The 12,105-nt window shown below is 47.6% G+C and overlaps 1 protein-coding gene across 7 annotated transcripts in view; it reads left to right on the top strand.

Annotated features, from left to right (window-relative positions):
* Positions 1-12,105, top strand: part of LOC121671299 (LIM domain containing preferred translocation partner in lipoma) — a 333,806-nt gene that overhangs the window by 19,908 nt on the left and 301,793 nt on the right. For 5 of the 7 annotated variants that reach the window (XM_042042722.1, XM_042042721.1, XM_042042717.1 and 2 more), the window contains exon 2: positions 1,791-1,897. The gene's annotated coding sequence lies outside the window, so the exon portion shown is untranslated. Of the gene's footprint in view, positions 1-1,790; positions 1,898-5,644; positions 5,789-12,105 lie in introns of those variants that run through there. The other 2 variants (XM_042042723.1, XM_042042720.1) reach the window with 1 other exon arrangement.

Here is a 12,105-nt window from a genome sequence, read left to right as displayed (position 1 = left end):
GTGTCCTGCTCACCTTGCTGCAGGAACCCCAGGTGACAGGGACAGCTGATGTGGGAAGCAAAGCCAGGAAGATGCAGTTCAACTGGCCAAGTCCTATCACTGATCTTGTAAATGTTTTGTGAGTTAAACCTGGTGGGAGACAATCCTGAGCCAAGATATTTTAAACACAGGTTGGGTCCCAAAAAGCATTGTCTTACCTGGAGCTCCTGGAGGTGCTGTTGTGAGATGAAATGAAATAGTGTTGGAACCAGAGGGGAATGTTGTTGTCTTCTGCCTTTGCAGATAAGAGCGAAGGGCATTTTGCCAGGAGCCTGTGGGAAGGACCTAAATTGTATGTAACTCTACATCATTTTTAAATGAAAAGTAAACATGCACAACCATAATATTTGCTTGTACTTGTCTCCTTGTTGATGGATGGACAGAAATTGCTCTTTGGCTGAGTTCATCAGCAATAAACCTCTGCAGTTACTCATCTTCATCCCTGCAGTGAGTGGGAGAGGCCATTGCAATTTCCAGTTATTTTGTCCTCATAACACCTGAGGGGAGCTCTCATGGTCCTGGGGACTTTCAGACCTGCCTATCCCTGTGGGGAGTCAGGGCTGGGTGCCAGCACAGGGACCATGGGACTGAACTGGGTCAGAATGAAGCTCGGTGTGCTCTTGTGGTGTTGGCACAATGGATGTGTGCTGCTGCTTGGGAGAGGCAAGAGCCCTGTGGCTGTTGTAGCATCAGACATTGTATGGGGGACAAGGGGTGTTGGAAGGGCAGGAAGCCACCTCACTGTGTGACAGGGAGGAGAGACCTGCCCTGTGAACCACCAAACACCCTTGTACAGTTTGCTGCTTTGTTGTAGATTTGTGGGCTCACATGCACCATCATGAACAGCACAGGTACAACAAACAAGTCTGAACTGAGCTTTTCCATAGTGACAGCAGCAAATAGCAGAAACTTTCTCCGCTGAGCTGCGCGGACAAGACAAGCCTGTGCTTGTCATGGGCAGAGATAGGGCTTTAGAGTGACCAGGATGTGGCTGGGATGGGATGCTCTCCAGGGGCTGATGGGGACAGGAAGGAATGCGCACTTCAGATGCTGCTGGCCTCCGTAGGGTGCACCCTGACGTGTGTCCTGGCATGTCCCATGCCACTTCCAAAACGGTGGCCACATGGCCTGGTAGTCCCCTGTGCTCTATGTTCATCGTCTGCAGAAGGGCAAAAGCAACACTGTGCAGGTCACGTCAAGAAAAAGTGGTGTCTGCTTCTCATCTTCAGGAAAGGGTGAGATAGTCCCCAGTGGGAATTGGACAGAACTCCTCAGAGAAAGGGCTGTGCTGAGGGGGAGGGCTCTGAGGGTGGTGTAGCTCTGCTCACAGTAATGGTAACCCCATGAGCTTCAAAAGGCCTTAAATTATGCTTTCTAGCTCCCTCACTGTGCCTAAGGCCAGAAATGAGATGTTCATCCTATTCTCTTATTTTAAGTCTCATTTGGCATCTCCTTGTCCTTCCCTCTTCTCAGTGGCATTAAGAGCAGTAAAGGAGTGGTGACTTGAGGAGGTGTGAGTTGTTGGCCAGACTCTGGCAGCTGACATAGCTGGTCACTGGCCCAGTTTAGGGTGGTGGGTCTTGCTTTTGGAAATGCTGAAAGGAGTCCAGGAGTATGGACACTTCTGCTTAAGAAAGGTGGGGGGGGAAATGCTGTGTTTCCCAGAAGTTGTGTGGGTTAAACTGCAGTTTTGGAGACAAGCCATTGAGAAGCCCATCCAGTGTGCATCACTCAAGTGTCTCTCTTTTCAGGGCTGGGAAAGAAACCTGAAGTCGTGAGTCTGGTGGAGCCTTGCGTGTTTCCAAACGCCCTGCTCTGAGTTCATCCCACCAGTAAAGGCTGTGCAGCGTGAGAACTGGTATGTAAACACAAGTCACAGGCACAAGGGGCAACTTCTCAGAAAGGATCTCAGGTGTTTCCAACAGTGGCACCTTGTTCGTAGCTCTCAAAGTTCGGAGGGGGAGCGGGATCACTGGAAAATAAGAGACAAACTGATAGTTCCCTGGTGGTGCTTACACACAGAGGCTTTGGTGGAGAAGGGCTCAGCAGTGGGAGGCTGTGAGTGTCCAGAAGTCATCCCAGGCCATGGTGCTGAGGCTTCAGACACGCTCTGCGGAGCGATGTGTGGTGTCATAGCACGCACGGAGAGGCGATGTGGGGGTAATGACAAGTGCACACACCAGAAATGCATACACACACACAGGCTGTACGAGTGTAGGCACGTGGAAACAAAGATGGCAATGCATATATAGTATATACTATACAGTGGCATATGAGAGCTTGGGGGTGTATATACCAAATGTCTGTATATACTATATATGGTGATAAAAGAATGCATATGCATTCATGTTCTCTTTTTTCTTTCTGTCTCTTCTGTCTTTCTGTGGAGCTGTTGCAAAACTACCAGATTCAACCTCCTGGGGAGCCTTTCTGGCCAAGGTTTTACAAGCCAGCACCTGCTTTGCCTGCCTGACTTCTTTCTATATTTATTCCTCTGCACCCGGTTTTTGCCTTTGCCTGTGGAACTGTCACAAACATGCTGGCTTTTGACTGCACAGGACTTCAGCTTGCAAGTCCTAAATCTGCCTTCGTGCATGGTGTAGGAGCAGGAGTTTGTGTGTGTGGTTGTGTGTGTGTACGTTTGAGAGTCCCTGATCCTTGCTGTCTGCGTTATGTGGCCCCTGTCCCTGTGATGCTGCAGCAGTCCCTCTGTTCTCTGCCCCTTCAAGATGTTTTTATGAATCAAATATTCTCAGCCATCCTGCTTATGTAATTTGTAATTTTTAATTTAAATTAGCCATGCCTGACCCAGTGGCTGCTTTATAACAATCCTGCTGTGCAGGAGGCTTGAGTTGGATTTTATTCCCAGGCCCCCAAGATTTCACTTCCCAAGCTTAGTACTGCGGCAGGGAGGGGGATTTGTGTTGTCATGTAGCAGGCAGCTCCTGGTTGGTTGGCTATGGTTGGACATGGATGTGTCCATCCCTCTGGTTTCTCTCCTCTGTATTGTTTGGGGTGGAAGGTGTTCTGAAGCAGTCACGGAACACAGGTGCTCAGGTCTGTTTAAAGTGAGCACAGTAGCAAGGGAGAGGGTATAAAGCCATTTCAGCTGGGAAAAGGAGGGGAGATCCTAGTGCTGTCCTGGGGAAAGTGGAGATGGGGGAGTAGCCACATTGTGGGTCTCCCGTCAGCAAGTGCAGCCTGTAAGAGACATGTGCTCGTTCCTGGTCTGGTGGGTATAACTTGCACATACTGAAAAGCAGCTCTGGGTTGCGTGCCAGGAGCTGGGAAATGGCTTGTCCTCATGTGTTCAGGCCCCTGCCCTCCCATCCCTGCACTCCCACCCCCTCTAACAGCTCTCTTTGCTGCTGAAAAGGGATCCCTCTAAGGTCACAAAAGCATTAGTCCCAGGTTTCAACTCCAAGCGCCATAAAACGTACCCTGTCCGACCCCTGTTCAAAGGCAAAGGCAATGTGAGCAACCCTCACTCCCCTGGGTTTTGTGTCCCTGTCCCCACCATGTGTGCCACTGCAGCCTGCATTCCTCTCCCATTCCGTAAGCCCTCTGCCTCTCGTGCTGACACAGCTGATATTTCTCTGCTGGCAGGGCAGGCAAGGTGGTGGCATTTAACTGTTAGGGAGAAGTCTGATCTGTTCATCTCTGCTGGAACACCAGAGCTGTAAGGGCTGGAGTGTGCCTGTGATGGGGTTTCTGCTCTTACGGGTGTTCCCCTTCCATGCTTTTGTTCCTTTCCTTGACTTAGACAATTCTCTACTTTATTGCCCTTGTAAAAAGCAATACTTTTGGAATTGTTTTCTGCAAAGGGCTGGAAAACTTGAGTCAGAGTTGGTAAAACCTGTACGAACCTGACACTTTTTACATTGGTTTTCAGAGTATCTCCCGTTTCTGACCATGGAGAAATCTCCAGGTGACCCTGCTGATGGCTGGGAGCCACACAGCTCCTGTGGGAGGTTTTAGTGGGCTTTTGGAAAAATAATTAATCGGGTACCCATGGAGAGCTAGTCCCCGCCTGCAATGCATTGAGGTTGTCCTGGCGTACCACTTAGTGGCACTCGGACTGTTGGCTCTTTAAGGCTGCCTTTATGACCACCAGTGTAATGAACGTGTGCTGGTGCTGCCTGGCAAGGTTGACTTTTTTGCAGTGGTGACGATAGATCACTGAGTTAAATGTGGGTGTATTCTAAAAGGCAGAGAACTTTGTTACTTTTTAAAACAATGGTTTAAATGTTTTCTGTCACCTGTGATACTGAGTGCTAAACTCTTGCTGCCACAGGCCCTGACCACTGCTCAGTTCCTGGAGGTAATTGCAGAGCCTCTGTCACTGCAGGATTTTGGCTCCTCCCGAAGCCTGTGCTTCAGTACCAGTGAAAGCCAGATGTACTATAATGTCGCTTTTTTACAGTTTGTTTTGGCCATACATGGGCAGAGTCAGCTCTGGAATTCCTTCCCTATAAATTCAATAGCATCTTGTGGGTGGTGCTGGGGAATCACTCTGGTCTGGTTGGATTGCCTTGCCTGGGCAGCCTGTTTGCCTTGAGAATGTCCTGCTTTGCACATTCCTGAGAGGCTGCCTGCTCCTGGAGCCATGGCTGCAGCTACCAGGAGCCTGCTGTCCCACGCTGGCAGGCAGAGTTAGCTCCTGCTGCCTGTAGGTCAGCCTTTGCAGCTGAGGACTGATGCTTGTGGGAGTGCTGGAATGGGGATGTTGCTTTGGTGTGCATGCAAACTCTGCAGGGATACTTGTGCCCTCTAAGAAAACTGTTCTGCCTCTTAAATTTGGTTTGTGGGCTTGAGCATTGACACTCAAGTCCCTTTTCCAGGGGTGGGGATACAGCGCTGTGTGTCCCAGCAGGGATTGATGGGTGCTGCCATCCTGGGGCTCCTTGTACCTGGAGGGATATCTTGTCTTGTCCATTCAGTCTGTGCCCTTCTGCAGAGCTGTCTTTTGTTTTTGTGGGTTTTTCTGTAACACAAGTTCAAATACATGCTCTTTAGAAAGCACTAACTTGATAAGCCAGGTCAGGGGAGCTTCCCTGTGCCAGGTGAGCAGCCAGTGTGGGATGTGGTGTGACTGATGGCTGAGCCTGCCTTTTCTGGGCCAAGCTGGTGTTGCTATAACCACAGCCTGAATTTGCTTACTTGCCTTCAAAGAACACTCCAAAAAGTAGTTCTAGGAGGTTTTCTGCTGGTGAGTTGAGGGATGAGAGAGAGGTTTGTTGCAGGCATTGAGCAGCAACAACTCCTGGAGTTGCTCCCGTGGAATCTTCCTGTGCATCTGTAGTTGGGGACAGAGATGCAGTGACACCCACCATGCCAGGAGCCTCCAAAGCACAGTTGAAGATGATTATGTGTGGCCCTATGTCCACACTGTGTGTAGGTCAGCAAAGGCAATGTGCTCATGCTCCAGAGGGGCAAGTCATCCCTGTGCCAAAGCCAGGGAGAGAAGGGTGATTTTTTTTTTTTTGACATCCTTTGGAGTTTTGATCTCCATATTTGGAAATGTTTACCCATTGCTCTGATCTATTGCAAGGGAGGGGAGGTGACTCAGGGTCTGGTGGAAGCAGGATTTGAATTCCTGTAGTAAGGTTTTTTTTTTTAAATCCCCCCCTTTCTTGTTTTGGAAGCTTGTTGTGGTCAGTTTTCAGTTCTCTCTTGCTCCTGGACCTTGTTCCAAATTTGATGTGCTCGAGAGGGAAGCATGTTAGCAAAGGAGTTTGCCTGAATGCTGGTAAGTGCATCATTGCTGTTATAGCAAGCAACTTGGGATTTTTTGTTGTTTTGTTTAGTCAGATGGATTTCATCAAAGTGTGTGCATTGCTGGTGGAGGCAGGCTTGTGGATCAACAGCGAGAGACCCAATGAAACCTTCTGTAGCAGGGAAAGTTGGCTTAGTGGATTGGTCTCAAAGGCAAAATGTTTCTTCAGGAGTAGGTATAAAGATAATTTAAGCCAGCTCCCATTCAGTCACGCTTTTCCTTTTAGTTTCACTGGTTAGTGCAGCAAGGCAGCAGAGCACTGTAGAGTTAAATGAGGATGTATTCATGTGGTCAGCAAGGAAAACATAATTTATGTATGATTTTTGTCTCTTAAGCAAGAGAGTATGTTAAAGGACTGCATAACACATGGATGTTTTTTCTCTCAAATGTTAATATTTAACTCTGTTCTGTTAGTTGAAGTTTAGCTACTGTAACTGGATGAAGTTTCAGTGTTTTTTTGTGTTGTTCTGTATTTTTCCTTAGTGTTAAGTTTTTTATCTGTCTGGTATTGTAGCTGGCTGCTTTTTTTCTTTTTTCCCCTCCCCCTGCCCCTCCTGCTCTTTCCTTTCTGTTTCCTGAAAGGAAGCTGCAGTTCATCCAGACAGTCAGGGGTGTGGGGGGAACCTGGGAGATGCTCTGCTTCCTGTTTTATTCATGGCAGCTAAAACCATGCTGGGGAATCTGGAGCAGAGATCCACCATCCTGAATTCCTCTTGTCATTTGGAGCATGTAACATGTACAGAGTGCTTTTAACACTGCTCTGGGGGTCATTGAGCAGCCAGTCCTGCACCTCAAATGGAAAGCGCTGCACTTCATCTTTTTACTTTGGAAGGGGCACTGGTGAAAATCCTTTTATAGTTCCCACTGCTGGTTAGTAATCCTTGTATCTTCTCAGCTAGCTGGTATTTTTAGGCTTCTTCAGACCTGTTGCTTCATACTCTCTCTTAAACTTAAGACCTTTGTTAGAAAGTTAAACCTCTTGTCGATTTTCATTTGCCCTTTTAAATAGGGCTTAATACTCTATGTGAGATTTGGTTTTTCCAGAGATGTGCATTTGCAGCAGGTTCTTGAGGTACAAAACTGTCTGGATTTTTCTGAAAGGGAAAGATAGTTGTCTTAGTTTGCATGAGGATGGATGTGCAATAAAAAGCACTTGGCCACAAAAAGTGGCGAAGAACTGCTGGAGCCTTTTCTGTGGCTGGGACATGCTGGGGGTTTGTAGAGTTCAGCTGCATTTTAATCCTTGTTGTTTCAAAAGGCTGATTGGATTACTGCGGCTTTTGGGGTCAGAGCCTGGCTGGGCTGAGCTTGGTGCAAAGGAAAGAACTGCTGTCCGAAAGAGTGCCCAGCATGAATGGGCAGGGGAGGTGATGGGTTAGGAAACAGGGCACTGGGCACATGTATGGAGCTGTCACAGCACCTGAAGCCTCAGCCCAGCGACTTCCCCAGCAGCCACTCATCCTCTGTCATGCATGGTGGTGCCGACCTGTGGAATTCTGGCAGTGGGATGATGGTCTGTGTTGCTCCTTGTGTGCTGTGCTTTGCCTCTGTGTGCGCACATGTGGCCCCATGTGATGGCCGTGCTTCTGGTGGCACGTGGATGTGGCACATCCAGGCTGCACCAGCTGCTTGTGGCTGAGCTTGGTGTTTTGGGAACAGCACGGTGGGACTGGAAATGATGATATTCTGTTCCCCTCGCAGTTTCCTCCCTTTCCTGCTGCTGTTTGTTGGAAGACAAGGATGAGCAGTGCCTGGGTGCCGTAACCCAGCGCTCCGGGCAGGGCTAATCTGCACGTCTGGGAAAGCGCTTTGTGACTCTTAATGTTCATGTGCTGATCCTTCTCTGTGCAACATCTCACCACTGCGAGGATGTGACTTGAGAGCTGGACAGACTGTGAAGAATGAGCTCCCCACGTGCTGCCTGTGCCCCCCTTTGCTGGTGGGTACTGGCAGAGCTGGGGGAGCTCTGGAGGACGAGGTGATGCCCGTGGCTGGGACTGCAGGCTGCCAGGGCTCTCTGTCTGGTGTTTCTCCAGGACCTGAGCAGATTCAGTGACACTGATGCTATCCAGGATCCACAAAGGATTTTCTCCTGCTCCAGGAACAGAGCCATTAAGGGCTGACCTGTAAATTAATACAGCTGTCTAAATTTTTTTTTTTCCCCTCTCCTCTAGCCTGGCACCTAATAAACACTTCAGCCTGAGAAGCCTTGCATGGCATTGGCTCTCAAGAGTGCTCAGAGAACTCCATGCCTGCCTTTCTTAATCTTCTCTCGGTCTCTTGTAATGATGTGTTAAACACAAAGGACTTGCTTTAGCTCCCCTGTAAGGAGGTTTGGTTCACAGCCCATCCTTCATCTCGGCTGTTGTCTGATCAATCCAGGGCTGGCACTGCATACTTGGCAGAGGGGTTACACCAGCACTGTGATTTGAGTGCTCTGAGGGAGTTCAGTATGCACTAAGGGTTGGGTGTATGTGCCCCACAGCAGGTAAGAGAAGCTGCCCCAGACAGCACAGGACTAGCACATGTGGGCAAGGAAGGGGTGAAGGTTGCAAACCTCTGCACATCTTACACTTTGTGTTTCTTTAGGCAAAGGTTTTGGATCCATTAAGTACTAAACTGTGCCTGAAGTCTGAGGAAAGTGGTGTTATTCTGATGTGCAGGCATAGAACTTAGGGCACTGTGTGGCAGATTTGGGAAAAGTGCAAATCTCTGTGTTTCATGTGATGGTTTGTGCTCAGCTCCTGCAGACAGGTGGGTGCTTTGCAGCCTCAGGCAGTGATGCTGTTAAACCCATCTCTCTTATTCTAATAAAGTCATGCTTTTCTGAGCACAAAATATTTCTGCATCAGTTGCTTAAAGGTAGACCAAGAGGCATTGAGTATTTCATAAAGTTGATCTATGTTGCTAGCGTGGGACATGATCCCAACACGTATCATTAGCTCAGAAATTTCCAGATGGCACCTCGCCTAATTGTATGGCTGCTCTTTCCTGGGATCTGAGTGGAGTGCAGGCTTTTAAGAAATGTCTGTTGTTATTAGCTTTATCATACACGTCCTCCTGTACCAGCTGGTCACGCAGCAGGAGGTCTCACTCACAGCCTAATTCTTCAGTCAGCTTTGGGGGGGGACTTTGCTCCTGTGGGTTAGGTATTTGCATTTGGGATGAGATCTCCAAATGAGAACAACTTGTTTTCCTCCAGTGAGCGTGTTGGTTCAAGGACTAACGTGCCCAGAAGGAGGAAACGGGTTGCTCTTGTTGCTTTACTGATGTCCTCGAATAGTTAACTGTGCTTACTGCTTGTCCTGGTGGGGGAGGACAATGTTTTAAAGAAATATCAGGTTTCAGAAGCCTGGCTGCCTGTGGTGGAGAGGAAAAGAATCCTTGTGCTGTGCTCTCTCACACCCCTACTGCAAAAATATCAGAGGGATGAGTTCTGGTGAAGCTGCCTGTTTTTGGCAGCCACTTCCCTCCTACAGCCTTGTTCTTCAGGTAGACCCCTCTTCAACTCATTTGCTGTTCCCCTTTCTTCCCTGAAAAATTGTTATCATCCTTTGAAATTAAGAAAAGGACAGGAGGAGGGAATAAATGGATGTTAAGAAGTAGAAAACAATCAATTAAATAGTACATAGCATGTAATTTTGCTTGGAAACTTACCATGAAATTGAGGAGCACTTTAACAACTAGTCATTTAAATTGCATTTGAACACTGCTAATGAGTTGTTTGCATAGGAATTTTGGTCATTTCACAGCAGGTTGTTGTCTTCAGTACCCCTTCATTCAGTTTTAAAAAAAAAAAGTTTAAAAATTTCTTGATGAGGAAGATGCTGTAGTCACCTGGTCCAACTATTGCTAGTAAAAGGTGGTACCATGGAAATTTTGCAAGATTTTAGATTCAGAGCCTGTTAGATTCAGAGCCATTTACAACCTTAGCATCAGCACATGGGAATTTAGTGCTTTTTATCTAAAAAAGCTTGTTATTGCTAAAAGATAGTGTCTTGGGGTGACGTTATGATGTGTATCCCATATCGCTGCTGTTCTATGCCTCTAAACTGAGCCTGAGAGGGGGAAGAGGAAAAAACTGAGCAAAACTTTCTCAAAGCAGTTTGCAGCTCGTTCAAGGTCATATAAAGATAGCAGGTTTTTTTCCCCCCCAGCTGCGGCAGGGGAGCGAGGAAGCACCCGGCTTGCAGCTTTTCCAGTCAGCTTTTGGCCAGTTGTTTTCAGTTTCTCGTTCTCCGGAGAGAGACTGAGAGTTGGAGTTTGCTTTTTTCCTTCTCTGGAATTCCGGATTTTCTCCCTTTTCTACTGGACTGCTTTCAACCTCAGAGCACATCGGGAGGACTTTCCACCGGGCACAGAGGGCCTGGCCCCGGCCCAAGCCCCAGCTCCGAGGAGATCAAAGGGAGGACTCTTAACGATTTCCCAGGTTTTTCCTCCACAGTGAAAGATTTTACTATTTAACATTATTTTCCTTTCCCGGGTGTTTGTTAAATAAATAGTTTTATCTTCTTCACTTTCCTTCGAGGAAAATTTATTTTTTCCCGAACCTGGTGGGGGTGGTTGTGCCTTCTCTCAGAGGATATATTTCTAAATTTGGCCAAACCGGAACAGATAGGAAAACAACATTATCACTGTTGCACTCACAAGCATGATAGAGTTGAGGAGGCTGAAGAACCTCTTTCAGACTCTTGGGGCTGGGGTTTGCAGCTGTGGGACTGGTCCAGGAGTGAATCCCGTGGCTCAGTCCTTATCACCTTGAACAAATCATAACAATGCTTTGTGATCTGATCCTGGCTTGCTCCATCTTAAGAGGAACAACAGAGAGGTGCTGATCGGCTGTGCCTGTGGGGTATTTGTACTTAAGTTATTAGTCTTGTTTTTCCAGCGTTTAATGCTCTCCTCTGCCACTATTTGCCAACTATTTTCAGCAAAAGGCACTATCAGCCTAATCATGTGCTGCTTCACTGCTGATTGTGCTGGGAGCAGACTCTATAGGAAGGCGAACGCAAGTTCCTTGTCGCCTGTTGCTGAATGAACATCCCGTTTTCAGAGCAGGGTTTTTGCAAATCCGTGGGTATGCTTAGCATATGGAAGGGGGTTCCAGTATCAAAACAAATCTGGCCTCCTGTTTCTGAATGTGTAGGTTGTTTCTTAGAAGATGGAACCTTTAAAATCTGTCCCTGCAAACATGGCTGTTAAATCCTGCTATTTCTAGAGGTGTGAGGCAGCTGTCTGCACTGAGATAAGCTATAAAAGGCAATATTTTCCAAACCCAGCTTTTTTAGCTATACCTGCCAGACAGCTTGGCCAGCAGGAGTTCACCAGGAGTGTCACCACTGCTGCCCTTTTATGCACAGGGTGCTGAGCAATGTAAAAACTTGGGCAAGTCTCCAGGATCAGCATTAAGTACCAGCTCTTCCATCTCTATGGGGTGAAATGCTGCTATGCAGGAAGGTGCATTCCGTGTGAAGGAATGGGTGCTTGTTGGCTTGGTGTTCTTACATGGTCTCCTGTTGTTTTCTAGGTGATTGTTTGACTTTTGTTCTTAATTTTCATTGTGTTTCTTGTTGCTGATTTGGTGACCATGTCTAATCACAGGCGGGTTTGAATGCCCCCACTGTTATTTGTTTGGAGGCATTCCTGTTTGCTGTGCAGTCTTGAGGGTAGCTGGTGAGTTCAGATGAAACCAGTAAGAAAAACTGTAATTTTTCCCGAGGGTCTGGATGAGGTTTCTCACAGCACACTGGTGTTATCACTTAGGCTTCCTGACACGTGTGCTTCCCGAAGGGCTTTGTTAGTTATCAGCTAATTCTCCGCCGAGATGTGCAAGTGTCAGAAAGCTGCGTCAGATAACCTTGTTGAGGCTGTAGGGATGGAGAAGGACGTGACTTTTGAGCATGTTCCCAGTGAAATATTTCTGAAAGCTGGGAGGGCACTGGGGATGGATGTGTTGAAGTGACTGGAGTGACGTCCTCATGTAGGTGAGGAGCTGGTTCGTGAGGAATGCAGGGAGCCAGAGAGCAGAAACCCCAGACAACTTAGGTTCTCATGATGCTAAAAGCTGGTTCGTTATCTCAACTCAGTGAACTCTCTAGCAAATACTTTTGCCCTCTTATTTTAATTGAATGAGCATTTTATCACTTTCATTCCTGGGAAGTGCTTCACGTGTTATGCAAATCCGCCATCCCGAATGGGCGTGGTTGCCAAACAGCCAGCCCAGTTCCATGCATGGGCTCTGACATGGGAGGAAGGTTTTGCTTTCCCTGTTTTGATGTTTTTATTCACTG

This window comes from Corvus kubaryi, unplaced genomic scaffold (assembly GCF_017639235.1).
Source record: "Corvus kubaryi isolate FWS band 111438036 unplaced genomic scaffold, C.kubaryi_AGA036_p1.0 37397, whole genome shotgun sequence".
In the NCBI taxonomy this organism is placed as follows: domain Eukaryota; kingdom Metazoa; phylum Chordata; class Aves; order Passeriformes; family Corvidae; genus Corvus; species Corvus kubaryi.
The sequence above is the reverse complement of the archived record's forward strand: the minus strand, read 5'-3'. Positions and strand labels throughout refer to the sequence as shown.